General features: G+C 38.8%; 1 protein-coding gene across 3 annotated transcripts in view; it reads left to right on the top strand.

Annotated features, from left to right (window-relative positions):
- The window catches only part of ABCB26 (transporter associated with antigen processing protein 1), a 490423-nt gene that overhangs the window by 384191 nt on the left and 91979 nt on the right, over positions 1-14253 (top strand). The window contains exon 18 of one of the 3 annotated variants that reach the window (XR_016257177.1): positions 8710-8822. The exons of the other annotated variants lie outside the window; for them this stretch is intronic. The gene's annotated coding sequence lies outside the window, so the exon portion shown is untranslated. The remainder of the gene's footprint in view (positions 1-8709; positions 8823-14253) is intronic. 3 annotated transcript variants of the gene reach the window in all.

Below are 14253 nucleotides of genomic sequence, written 5' to 3'. Positions count from 1 at the left end.
AAGTGCAGTAAGATGTCAACGGCGTTTTGGGAGATGTATTGGGTCAAGGTTTGACCATGTTTGGTTCAGCATCCTATTGGTGCCATATGGATGATCTTTCGAGGAGTTGAAGGATCTTCCTAGGAGCAGAACCAGCTGTGTAGTTTTTGGGTGCATTGAGCTTATTGTTGAAGACCGATGTTGGTTGGGTTTGACCAAGCCACTTAGAGGAAGATTTCTATCCTGTTTGACCAACATTGACTTCTCTGGTCAAGGCCTTACTGTTGTTGTCATAAAATATCAGTTTTGTATATTTGTACTATCTCTCTCTCTGCTGAACTATTGAAGAATATAAGAAGAATTGATCAAGGGTTTCCCCAAATTGGGGTTTGTCCCTGGCTGGTGCCACATCTTGTGTCCTCTTGTCTTGGCTTGTCTTCTATTGTTTATGTTTATGTTCTATCTGCATTTTATTATCATGTTGATGTAATTGCTAAACTAGATATTGATATTGGGCTAACAAGAAAATTGAAGTAAATTGCTCTTAAGCATAGAACATACCAAAAATTAGCAGACCGTGAATTCATCACTGAGATAACATCGTGTCATGTATTGTGGTAGCAATGTGATAGCACCGAGATACATCACCGAAATGTTAAAGTGCCGAACTGTGGTATCTCTGAATTGTTGAGGCACTGAACTGTGATTCTCGTACCCTATCTAAATTCCTTAAACTTAGACTGAACCATGATCCTTCTTCACTGTTGTGGCATAGATTTATTGTAATAGCATTGTACCTGTGGCAATTCGACCTTCACTTTCAGAGATATCCGCACTTTTATTTCAAAGATAGACCAAGCTACATTTTAGATATAACTAAACTTCTTTCCAAAGACATCTGAACTTGTCCTTCTGTGATTCTATGTGAGCTTTTGTGTTGTTGTAGTGGGAAATCCTCACCCTTATATATATAGTTGTTTATCCATAAAGGCGCCAACATGATATCTTGAAGAGCAGTGTCATTGTTATGAGCCGACATGAGTTATTTTGAGGTTAGCCAACATGATGAGGGTTCTTTGGACAGCAAGGAGACTTCGATGGATGGAGGAGTCTTCTCATTTTGACTTTGACAATAACCTAGAGCCTTCAATGGAGGCTTGACCTATACATTTGACCCAAGCATGAAACACATGCTTTAACAAGTCAAACAAAATAATAATAAAATTATTTTTTCACTTTCTTTTGACAAATATATTACATTTGATTCAAGTACAATAATGAAGACCAAACTTAGTTACATTTTCCAACACTCCCTCTTAAGTAGGGAGGTATTCATATTTTCGTATAACCAAAGAGGTACATGGAAGATCTCAACACATCATCTATGAAGAAGTTTAGGCACCACAATGCCATGGACTAGATTCCTGACCAGGGCAATCTATCCATTGGTCTCTCAACAATTTAGGCACCACAATGCCACAAACTAGAGTCCTGACTAGGGCATTCTATTCGGGTGGGAATAAGATGGACTCAAGCTTTCAGCCTCTTCAAGCCATCAATTCCTGATAATCTTGAGCATTGGCAAATCTTTAATGATGAAATCCAAGTGATTTGTTTTTTAAATAACATGGAGGAATTTTTTGAATTTAACGCTGGCTACAAAGAGGAAGGATGTGATTATGAGGAGTGTAATGTGGTGGATCCCACTCCTAGAGAACGTGTAGCCTTGGAGCAAGTGTTTGACAGACATGATGCTTCAAAGAGAAAAGATGATAAAAAAATTGACCCAGGGGAATTACTTGAAGTGAATATTGGTAACCCTCATGACCTAAAGATTATTAAAATAGGCAAGGGTACCAATGAGTAAGAAAGGAAGAATTTGATAAATTTACTTCATGAATATAGATATGTTTTGGCGTTTTCTGTTAAACACACATGGACAGCAAAGAATGGAAAGATAAAGCATGTGAGTTCATTTTTTATTAACATAAGATACACATTTATAGTACAATACGTGACTCTTGGGATTCAGATCCCAAGGTCTCTTGGACTGCTTTTGTCCATTCGAATTCCACACTAACCCTTTAGGATTAGGTGTCCAACATTCCCCCCCTTAATCCGAAGGGTTATGTATGAGTCCAAGAAGAGAGCTGTAATACAAAATGTGCAAGAATGCATGGCAGCACTAGGCTGAATGTGCTCTATGAAATGTTGGTAAAAAGGGCGGTGGTTTAAGGATGACCACCAACACTGGAACGCTTAGTGCAGTTCCCGGAACTCTTCCAAAAATGGCAAGAAACTGAAGTTTTCTGCTAGAGGAAGTGATCCTATTGTTTTAAAGAGGGAAACCTTCAACCATAAAAGGGAGGTCTCACCCCGCATAAAAGGTAAAACTTCAACCTGAAAGGGAAGTCTCAACCTGTGATGGTTTAAGGATAACCAACAACTCTGGAACTCTTCCAAAACTGGCAAGAAGCTGGAGTCTTCTGCTAGAGGAAGTGTTCTTAATCTGTGATGGTTTAAGGATGACCAACAACTCTGTAATTCCTGGAACTCTTCCAAAACTGGCAAGAAGCTGGAGTCTTCTGCTAGAGGAAGTGTCCCAGATTGCCAACTGAAGGCATGTTCAGGCATCTTTGTCTCTGGCTACAACTCTGAAACTGGTGTGGCAGGTTGTGGCTCAGGCTCGCTTGATGTGACTTTGAAGCTTGTAGATGACCATCATTTCCCCCCCTATCAGATACAAGGTGAGAAGATGGAGAAAACTCAACTGCAAGAATGTTCAATATTTTGGAACAAGTTCTGATATGTGTTTGGAATATCTTCTTGGCTGTTGATGCCCATTGCCAAGAAGCGATCCATCCAAGATGAATCTTTGTTCTTGCAGGCTGTTTGTTTTTGAAGCATCTGTTTGAAGAATGAGTGGTTTTATGACAGTGCTTACATGGATGAAGATCAAAACAGTGATCTTTCAAATGGCCAACTCGATCACAGTGTTGGCATTTCACGATCTGTTGTTTTTGTTGTTGTTGTTGCTGTGGAAGAGGGGCAGAATCTGGAACAGCTGGAGGTGAGCTGTCATGAGGAGCAGGTGAACTGTCATAAATGAAACCAGCACTCTGAAACTGAATGGGCTTGGCATAGTCTGGAATATGAAAGGACAAGTCCTTGTCATATCCAAGACCAGTTCTGTGCTTGTTGTGGACAAGTTGTTTCCAAGGTCTGATGATGGGCTTGGGAAGTGCAGACTGAACTTCTGCATGTGCATGTGCAACTGTTGCTTTATTTGAATGAACAGTAACATTATTGACTTACTGTTGATGGGTGTCTGCTTCATTGTTCTGAACAGAACCAGGTTCAGAATGATGACTCCTTTGTTTTAATTCTTCTTGCTGTAGTTTTGTCTCAAGCTGCAAAAACTCTATCTTTTCTTGTACTTTATACAAACAGGTTCTAATATCAACCAGAGAAACTTTGCTTATTCTCACTGTATCATGATCTGAGGAATGTATGAGAGTTTTTAAGAACTCTAATATTTCAGTAATTTGAGTCATTTCTTGATATCTTTACTAAACAGAAAAAATATATCTAGATGCAAAAGTTCAGCAAATCTCTCTCTGAGAATTAGCCCAAGCAGAACAAAAGCTTCTTCCTTCCCTTCAAATTTACAAAATCAATAGGTTTTCTCTGTCAACAACAAAACTCTTCACATGGCAGCCAAATTTTAACCCAAACCACTCTACCGAACAATACACGAATGGGTCACTAGAGATAAAGATAAGATTGCGCAGCAATGAGTGGAGTGGAAATAGAGATGGATCTGAAAAGAAAATAATACAACAGCAGGATTGAAGTTTTAAAAGTGTGGGCATTCATTCACTCAAACTGTTCTGAATCTCTATCTCAATTCGTTCACCATGCTTTCTATATCAAACATTTCATTTTATGTTTTGCCAAACAACATGAATGAGCTTACCGCGCATATCAATTGCCTTCTTAAAAGAATCCCAAACTCATCCCACACATTCAATGCCAATTGCAGTGCAGAGAAACGCATTAAAAATTGTGTAACACCAACAGGTTCAAACAGGGCCCGCCTGTTATCTCGATGGGACATGATGCCCCCTCATCCTCTCTGCAACAGCGCACCACATTAAAAAGAATTTATATAAAAAGTGGCTACGGACATGGATCTACCGCTTCCACTTCTCCTCCACTCTCCATGAATTTTGTCGTTTTGGAAAAGAGTTTTGCCCAGATACTTACAGCTCATTAACCATTCTTGGACAGACTTCCCCCTCGACCCAGAAACAAAACACGCACACAAAAATTTAGCTTTCACCGGCGTACTGTCGTGGGTCAAAACCTTTAGCGGTGAGGGTGAGAACCCATCTGCAGAACCCTTATCTATCTACCCATTTCCACAAAATCTCAGCTTTACCAACCATGTTACTGGATTTCCATGCTCTCTTCACGGGTTCTGGCTGCAATTTCTTTTATTATTTTGTCTCCCTTTTCCGGGAAGAGCTGAACAGTACGACAGTGTCAAGGCCGTGCCGGCGACGTCGACTCCTCCGCCGCTGGTTCCGAATTCTTTGTCAGGATAAATCTAGCAGTGTTACGTGATTGAAAATAAAATAAATTCAAGATTCAACATCCGATGGCAAATCCGCCGATGAACTGAATTTCAATTTGATCTTGCTCGAATTTCTGTATATAGTTTCCAACCGGTAGAAGTTTTCTGAAGGAATTTTGAAATTCACGCTTTCTCGCCGCTAAATTCGTTATGAAACTTCAAAGAAACCGAAATTTAAGATCTTTAATACGCCAATACCTTGAAAGTTCTCATTCCCCGCCAGGTAACTCAAATCCAAAGAATTCCAGACATCGTTTGGATGCCAGAAATTAAAGAAAAACGTTTCTCCAGAGCAAACAGGATGCGGAGCTCAAAACCTAACGGATTTTCAATGGCTAGGAAAATTAATACAATTGAAGGAAGAAATTTACCGGTGAAATCAATTTAGCAGCACTGTAAATAGGCCGTTGAAAGTGGATCGACTACCGAATTGATTCGGACTGGAGACCTCCCCTGCACAGATTGACGGGAGCTTTCCAATAAAATTCTGCCGCAAGATTCGCTTCCTTAAGACACGGCCTTATGTTACCTAGCTTTGAGACGTTTGCAAATCTGGCGATTAGAGGATAACGCCAATGTTGACCACTGTATACCACAGGAACGCAGACGGGCCTCCATTGTGGGTTCGTGTCCCACCGGGCGTGCCAGACTTTAACGCTTCAGGCTTCAGAGGAATTCATCAACGCTTCAGGCTTCTCCAGCTGGGCCACAATGAAAGAAGGTGCGATGGGGAAAACTATTATTCAAGCAGCGTTTCCAGCGAAAATTCTCAGATTCATGCTCAGAGGGACAGTAGGAGAACGCTCAGGAAAAACTGATGCGCAGATAATGTCAGAGGCGCTCAGGACAGAGGGCGATAGACTACAGCAGTGGCAGCGCTATATGCTCAGAGAATCGCTCATTCAGCAGGGCAGAGGGCGCAGTGTCAGGGCAGAGAATGAAACGCATGACAGAGGCAACGCTCAGGTATGAGCAGCTCAGACACAGAATTATGAGCAGAGGTGCAGGACTGACGTGCACATAACAGGCCACAGAAAAACAAGTGGCTCTGATACCATGTTAAACACACATGGACAGCAAAGAATGGAAAGATAAAGCATGTGAGTTCATTTTTTATTAACATAAGATACACATTTATAGTACAATACGTGACTCTTGGGACTCAGATCCCAAGGTCTCTTGGACTGCTTTTGTCCATTCGAATTCCACACTAACCCTTTAGGATTAGGTGTCCAACATTTTCATTTGATGAGTTGAAAGGTTATAGGGAAGATGTTATGGAACATACTATCTTTCTTAAGGATGAAAATGCCAAACCCTTTAGGCAGAAACTTAGGCAGCTCAATCCTAAGTTAGCCTCCTTGGTGCAAAATGCATTGCAAAAGATGCTTCAAGCTAGTATTATTGCTCACACTAGGCATTCCACATGGTGTTCAAACTTGGTTATTGTAAGGAAGAAGAATGGATCAATCAGGCTATGTGTAGATTTTCGAAATCTTAATTTAGCTTGTAAAAAAGATAATTACCCTTTACCTAATATAGAAACATTATTGCACTAGGTAACAGGATCTAGAATGATGTATTAGATGGATTTTCAGGATACAACCACGTCTTGGTGAAGAAGGAGGATAGACATAAGACAACATTCACCACACCATGGGGTACTTTTGAATATTTGAGGATGCATTTTGGATGAACAAATTCTAGAGCAACTTTTCAAAGGGCTATGGACTATGCTTTTGAGGGTCTAATTGGGAAATTGGTTGAGATTATCAAGATTATTTAACTATTTTTTCTAAGAATGGAATTCCCATATAGGCCACCAAAGGCAAATTTTTTATAGGTGTAGAGAGTATGGAATATCCTTAAAGCCTGCTGAATCTATTTTTGGAGTGACTGAAGGGAAGTTGCTTGGTCACATCATTTCAAAGGATGGGATCAAGATTGACCCTAAAAGAATTGAGGCTATTCAAAAGATTCCTTTGCCTTATAATATTGAAACCCTTCAATCCTTCTTAGGAAAGATTAATTTTCTTAGAAGGTTCATTCCAAATTATGCTGAGATTGTTAAGCCCATCCAAACCCTCTTAAAGAAAGATGTTAAGTTTGTTTGGGGAAATGAGGGTAGAAAAGGTTTTTAGGAAATAAAGGATTCTATTGTCAAAGCACTTGTTCTAGTAAGCCCTGATTGTTCAAAGGAGTTTTTGATTTTCTCTTTTGCATTTCAAGATAATATTGTTGGGTTGTTGCCTCAAAAGAATAATGAAGGGAATGAGCAACCTATTGCTTTTATGAGTAGGTCCCTTCAAGGGTCTGTGTTGAAGTATAGAACAATGGAGAAGCAAGCTTATGCTTTAGTCAAGTCTCTTAAGCAATTCAGATTTTATGTGGGGTATTCTAGGATAATTGTATTTGTTCCCCACTCTATTGTAAAGGATATTTTAGTCTAGGTTGATTGCTTAGGAGCTTGAGCTAGGCAGGTCTGGAAGATTCAAGAGTATGATTTGGGTATTAGACCTACCAAGCCTGTGAACGGCTAGGGATTGGCCAAAATCTTGACTGAAGGGAATGAGAAAGCGATAGGAATGATTTGTCAAAATGATTTGGAGTTAGCTTCATCAGAATTTCAAAGATTGATTCAACTTGAATGGTATAAAGACATTATTTATTATTTGCAAAATTTCTCATGTCCTAACCATATAGTTGGCCATAAGAGAAGAGAATTAAGGCTTAGAGCAACTAAGTATTGCATTATGAAGGATGGTCTGGGTTGGAGAAATATGGAGGGGGTAATACTTAGGTGTGTTGATGAAGTTGAAACCAAAAAGCTTCTATTTGAGTTTCATTCAGGATTTTGTGGAGGGCATTATGTTGCGAAGACTACTACCCACAAAATCTTGAGAGCTGGTTATTTTTGGCTTTCTAGTTTTGTTGATGTGCACAAGTATGTTAGAGGTTGCCATGCTTGTCAACTATTCACTGGAAAGCAGAAGTTAGCTTCTTTGCATCTTCAGCGTGTGGTTGTGGAGGCTCCCTTTCAACAATGTGGGCTAGATTTTATAGGGAAATTTAATGAAAATTCGAGTAATGGCTACTCATGGATTATAACTGCCATTGATTATTTTACTAAATGCGTAGAGATCATGCCTACAAACATGCCACCGACAAAGTAGTGATAGATTTTCTTGAAGATAAGATTATCACTCGTTTTGGTGTCTCTGCTAAGATTACTACCGACAATGCCAAGGCTTTTAGCTCTGTTGCATTCTCATCATATTGCTTTAAGTATGGCATTGTGTTATCCCATTCATCAAACTACTATCCTCAGGATAATGGCTAAGTAGAGTCTAGTAATAAGAATTTGATAACCATAATCAAGAAGATAGTAGGGGATAACAAGCGGGCATGGGATGATAAAATTAAATATGCTTTGTGGGATGATAGGATTACAAAGAAAAGTTCTACTGGGAAGAGTCCTTTTGAGTTAGTTTATGGCTTGGATGTTACCCTTCCTGTGCATTTGAGGCCTACCAACTTACCAATTGCTACAAAGTTTGACATATAACAAGGATGTTGTGCAATGTAGGATTTACCAAATTATAGAATTGGATGAAACCAGAAGAAGAGCCTTTGAGCATTGTTGTAAAAATCAATCTAAGGTAAAAAGAAATTTTGACAAATCATATAGGAATAGAATGTTTTCTAACAATGATATGGTTTTTCTATGGGATCGCGGGAATGAAAAGCCAGGTAATCATGGTATGTTGGATAGTTTGTGGCTTGGACCATACATTATCAGTGAAGCAGCTGGACAGAATTCCTACCATTTGAGTACTTTGGATGGAGAACCACTCGAGTTACCTGTGAACGACCAACTGCTCAAATTGTTCTACAAAGAAAACATCTAATGCCACAGAGCATCTTTTTGTATCATATTTCTAACCTTATTCCTTGTCATTTTTGTTTTATTTCATGAATAAATTGTCATTTATGCTCGTAGAATAAATTTCCATTTCTTCATTTCTGTACGTTATTTCATTTGATGATATTTTGAACGGATATTGTTGATATATGTCTTTTGTCGGTGGATGCAGATTCTAGGTTCTTGCACACTATCACTTCATATCTAGCATGCATCCCCATATGGAGCCAAATGTTGACCACTGGGATGGCACCTGATAATTATATGAAAGACTCCATGCCCAAGGTTGATCCAAAGGACACTTGTACCATCAGATATCATCAGTCAACAGAGTTTTTTAACTGTACTTCTATCTTCTCCTCATTTTTCTTGTACCCAGATTCCACACCTTGCGAGAAATTGTAATAAGTGATACTAGTAATTATGAGTTTTAAGTCTGTAACAAGCCTAGGATGTTGGGACGCGATCAACAAACGAATACACCTTGGAGTGTTTTTTATCTGGTTAATTATCCCTTCTTTTTCAAAGGTAGATAATTTTTTGGGTTTTTTCACTTGCTTTTTACCCCAAAGTCGGGGTGACAGTTTGAAAGTTGAGCCCCTAACACATTTTAGTGTCTAGAGTCGATGTATATTAACATACTAGATCACACAAAAAAAAAGTCGTGGAATTTGGTTAGGTTTAGGCGGTCATTTTTTCATTTTTTAGATTTTCCGCAAGTTAAAAATTGCAAATAAAATTGCATTTAAATTGTAATAATTGTAGTCTAGAGAAGTTGTATGGGTTATGAGTGATAAAAATTACACCTCTCACCCTCAAAGACACACGTTGAGGGGTTCATAATGTGTTTTGGACCCTCAAAACCCACATTTCCTAAGTTTAGTGGAAATTGTGGCATTTAATTAGGCTAGAATTAAATATAATAGAGAGAAATAAATTATTCCATGTGACAGAATGACTTGGAAATGGCTTGGAAATTATCCTAAGTCAAAGAGTTGAGTCAATAGACATGTGGAAGATGACTGAGCAAACTCACCATAAATATACCATTATTTCATAAAATCTAATTTGCCAGAGATAAAGCAGCAATTGCACATGTGGAAAATCGAATTTATTAGAGGAACTCATGTACTGAAGGGATATTCTATGAAATATTTAGACTAAGGTCCGTGGGGCCTTCTCTCACTATTAGCTCGAATTGCTTCTACACTTAGCACTTCACATGGAGGATTATGAGTTTCACTTGACGAAATCACGCAATTCCTGGGGATCTGTGCAGAGCATCTTTAGGATCATCCTCTGCATGTGTGACTATTTGTACCCTCTAGACAGTCCCCTTGACCTTCGCTATCCTTCCTCCTTACTTCGCTACCTTAACAGACCCTTCACCTTGGCTTTTCTTCGTCCTTCTTATCTCCTCTTGCTTGCTGATTTTAGAGCTTATGTTCCACGTTGAAATGAGTGGATAACCTCTATAAATCGAGTTTTGTCCCTCCTTTTTAGGCCGACATGATTGTCCTCTAGGCTGACTTGACAGTTATATTATATTTCATTTTTAACCCATCACTTTGCTACTTGGAGACCACGTTGATACTAGGAGAGGATTTGACCATGCGAGGTGTTCCCTTGACCTTGTATGATGTCATACATGATGTATGCTCTCAAAGGGTCTTATCATAATTACATTTTGACTTGACTCTCTAGAAGCACTTCAAAATGTGCTTGACCTATTTTCAATGAGCAAGAAAGTCATTGACAAATAATACAAAAATAATTTCTCTTTTCTTGAATACGTACAAATATCAAAATTACATTTATGAAGGCTTAACCTAATTACATTTCCTTCAATAAGAGCAACCCTTGGGGTTTAAAGTTAAAGATAGAAAGGAGTATGTTTGCAGATTGAAGAAGGCATTATATGGTCTCAAACAAGCACCAAGGGCATGGTATGCTAGAATGGATGCATACCTTTAGAGGTTAGGCTTCACAAGAGTTCTACTGATCTGAACCTTTATGTTAAGGTTGTGAAGGGTGAACCAGTAATCATCTGAACCTTTATGTTAAGGTTGTGAAGGGTGAACCAGTAATCATTCTTCTGTATGTAGATTAGCTTCTCTTGATAGGTGTGTTGACCACTAGAGTGGCACCTAATGATTACATGAAGACTCCATGCCCAGGGATGATCCAGAGGACACTTGTACCATCAAATATCGTCAGTCAACAGAGTTTTTTAACTCTACTTCTATCTTCTCATCATCTTTCTTGTACTCAGATTCCACACCGTACAGGGAATTGTAATAAGTGATACTAGTAATGATGAGTTTTGAGTCTGTAACAGGCCTAAGATGTTGGGACTCGATCAGCAAATAGGTACACCTTGGAGTGTTTTTTTATCTAGTTAAGTATCCCTTCTTTTTGAGAGGCAGATAATTTTCTGGGTTTTTTCACTCACGTTTTACCCCAAAGCCAAGGTGACGGTTTGAAGGTTGAGCCCCTAACACATGTTAGTGTCTAGAGTTGATGTATATTACCATACTAGATCACACAAAAAATTTCATGGAATTTGGTTATGTCTAGGTAGTCATTTTTTAATTTTTTAGATTTCCCGCAGATCTAAAATTGCAAATAAAATTGTATTTAAATTGTAATAAGTGTAGTCTAGAGAAGTTGTATGGGGTATGAGTAATCAAAATTACACCTCTTACCCTCAACTTTCTACTATGACACACTTTGAGGGGTTAATAATGTGTTTTGGACCCTCAAAACCCACTTTTCCTAAGTTTAGTGGAAAATCTGGCAATTATTTAAGCCATAAATTAAATAAATGGAGAAAAATAAATATCCACACATGCTAAGTGTTGTGGAAATGAGGTGGAAAATTATGGGGGAGTTAAAATGAAGTCCCAAGGTGATGTGGACTCCTAAAATCAAGGAAAGGACATGTGCTCAAATAAAATCGAATTTCTGGCATTAAATGAAAAAATTGCTTGGAAATTCGAATTTGTGAAGTTAATGCACATTTGGGAGGATTTGGGAGAATATTTGGTGGAGATTTTTGTGGGAAATTGTCCCCACATGGGTTACCACCCATATACACTTGTCATTCCACAATAAAATTCGAATTTGGCACATAAGGGAAGAAGAAAATGATGTCCACTTGCCAAAAATTCGATTTTGCACTTGGCATTGGAGCTCCATTCAACAAATTCGAATTTCTCTTTGGGATTGTCACCTCATGCCACTTGTTTAATCACTTCTACATTGGGATTGGCTCCAATGCCATTTGTCATTGTCATTCTTCATTGGGATTTGCTCCCAACTCTCTATATAATAGAGCCATGGGCTCTCACATTGTATAAGATTGTTACTAACTATTGTACTTGCGGAAGCGCTGTTGCCTTGTACACTTTCAGAAATATCAATAAAGACTTTGGGGTTTCATTCATGAGGTGTTCCTCCTTTTCGAGTGTGATGAGGCGTTCCTCCTTTTCGAGTGTGATGAGGTGTTCCTCCTTTTAGATTCTTGCTCAAGTGGCGGCTCTACTCAATTCAGATTTTGCAAGAGTCTCTACAACGATGTAGGTTTTCCCCAAAAAATCTTAGTGACCTCGTCAAAATTTGCAATCATATTGTAAACCCCAAGATTATTAGGCATATGGTCAATCTCTTGATTTCTCTTAATGGTGTATATCTGATCCTCCATGGAGAATATATTGATTTGACCAGTTGTCCCTACATGTTCATCTCCTAACATGCCACTTTCCATGATTCTCTTCACATATGGGCATGTGGCTTCTTCATGGCACTGATTACATGGCCTACAAAAAGGGGGAACCTGATCTACCATGTTGGTGGATTCCAATGGATTTGGAGGCCTATGCTCCTGTTGAGGGCCTTTATTCTTTTGCCATCTATCATTTGGCCTAGGTTGGAATCTTTGCACTTGTGATCTCTCCATGGCCATCAACCTATTTTGCATGGTTTGCATTTATTTAATGTGATTTGCTTCCATGCTCTTGATGAGTTGAGTTAATTCTTTAATAGGATCATGTGTAGTCTCTTCCTTGGCCTTGCCTTTGGAATCATTTGATTTTGATGGCCCTTTATTGAAACCAGGAATTTCAAATTTTCCTGATTGCTTTCTAGCCCTTTCTATCTTCAAGGCTTCAGATTGAGCTACACTTAGATTCGTAGGCTCCTTCCTCCTCAACTCATAGGCAGTGTCAACCCCAAAAGCATCTAGATATGAACATAAAAGAAATTCATCAGGAGGTTTAACAGTAGCAGGCATGCTTTTTACTAATTCATTGAATCTTTTGTTAAACTCCTCCATGGTCTCATTCTCATTTTTCTTCATGTTGCTAATGGCATTGATCAAATGCTTGTTTTTCTTCTTCTCTCCAAACTTATCTAAAAATGTAGTCAGAATGGCTTGTAAAGAGTTATATGAGTTAGCAGGTTGCTCAGTGAGCCAATCAAGAGCATCCTCTTCTAAAGATAAAACAAAAAGCCTCATCTTCACATCCTCATAATTAGCAGTGTTACACCATTTAAAGGTACAAACATTAAAGTTTTTCACATTTGATGTAGTACTAATGGCATTGTTACCTTAAAAGGAAGGCAACTTTTTAATAGCCTTGTCAGGGATATTGTGAGGATAGCCATTTATGTTAGTGAAGTCACAAGGAGCAAAAAGATCATTCATGATGCTAGGCTCTACTTGTTCTTGAAAAAGCAAATGAATATCAAAAATAGCCTCTTGCCCAAGACTAGCAAGAGCTCCACAACGAGAAAGTCTATTCAACCTCTCTCTAAAAACTCACATCTTTTAACTTAACTTTTCATTAGGGACCACCCCCCTTAGCTAACCTAGGAGATAGCTCAAATGGAGAGAGTCAAGATTAGTGTGACAGCCCCTTCTCTGACTTCCCTGCTACCAACCACACCTTGTGGGGTTGATGGCTTTTCTCACTGACTTGTAGGTAGGTGTAGGCAGCAGGGTCAACAAGGTGTAGAAGGTCAAATTGAAGAATGTAAGAAGCAATTAGCAATAGAATTTGACATGAAGGATTTAGGGCTGATGCGTTACTATTTGGGACTAGAAGTCTTGCAAGGACGTAATGAGATTTATCTGGGTCAAGGAAAGTATATGATCAAGATGTTGAAGAGGTTTAACATGATGGATTGCAAACCAATGACAACTCCGATAATCACAAACTTGAAAAGACTAAGGAGTTATGAATCGAGCCCGGTAGATCCTTCCAAGTATAGACAATTGATTGGCTCATTGATGTACTTGGTGAATATTCGACCAGACATTTGCTTTGCAATAAATGTTCTCAGTCAATTCCAAGTGGAGCCAAAGCATGATCATTGGATTATAGCAAAACATATTTTGAGATATCTACGAGGAACCATCCACTACTGCCTCAAGTATGATAGAAGGAATGATATCCAACTAATTGGATATACAGATTCTGACTGGGGAGGCAGTGAGCAAGATGGGAGGAGCACTATAGGAGGATGTTTCAGTTTGGGATCCTCCATGGTCTCATGGATGAGTAGAAAGCAAGATGTAGTTGCTTTGAGTAGTGTTGACGCTGAGTATATTACAACCTATGAAGTAAGAAGAGAACCGATCTAGTTAAGGAAGTTGTTATCCGGCCTATTTGCGGGACCTATGGACCCTACAGTGATACATTGTGATAACACCAAT

This window comes from Pinus tabuliformis, chromosome 3_2, assembly GCF_031772625.1.
Source record: "Pinus tabuliformis cultivar Carrire ecotype Pingquan chromosome 3_2, CPIR1, whole genome shotgun sequence".
Taxonomy (NCBI): Eukaryota; Viridiplantae; Streptophyta; class Pinopsida; order Pinales; family Pinaceae; genus Pinus; species Pinus tabuliformis.
This window is presented reverse-complemented; position numbering and strand designations above follow the sequence as displayed.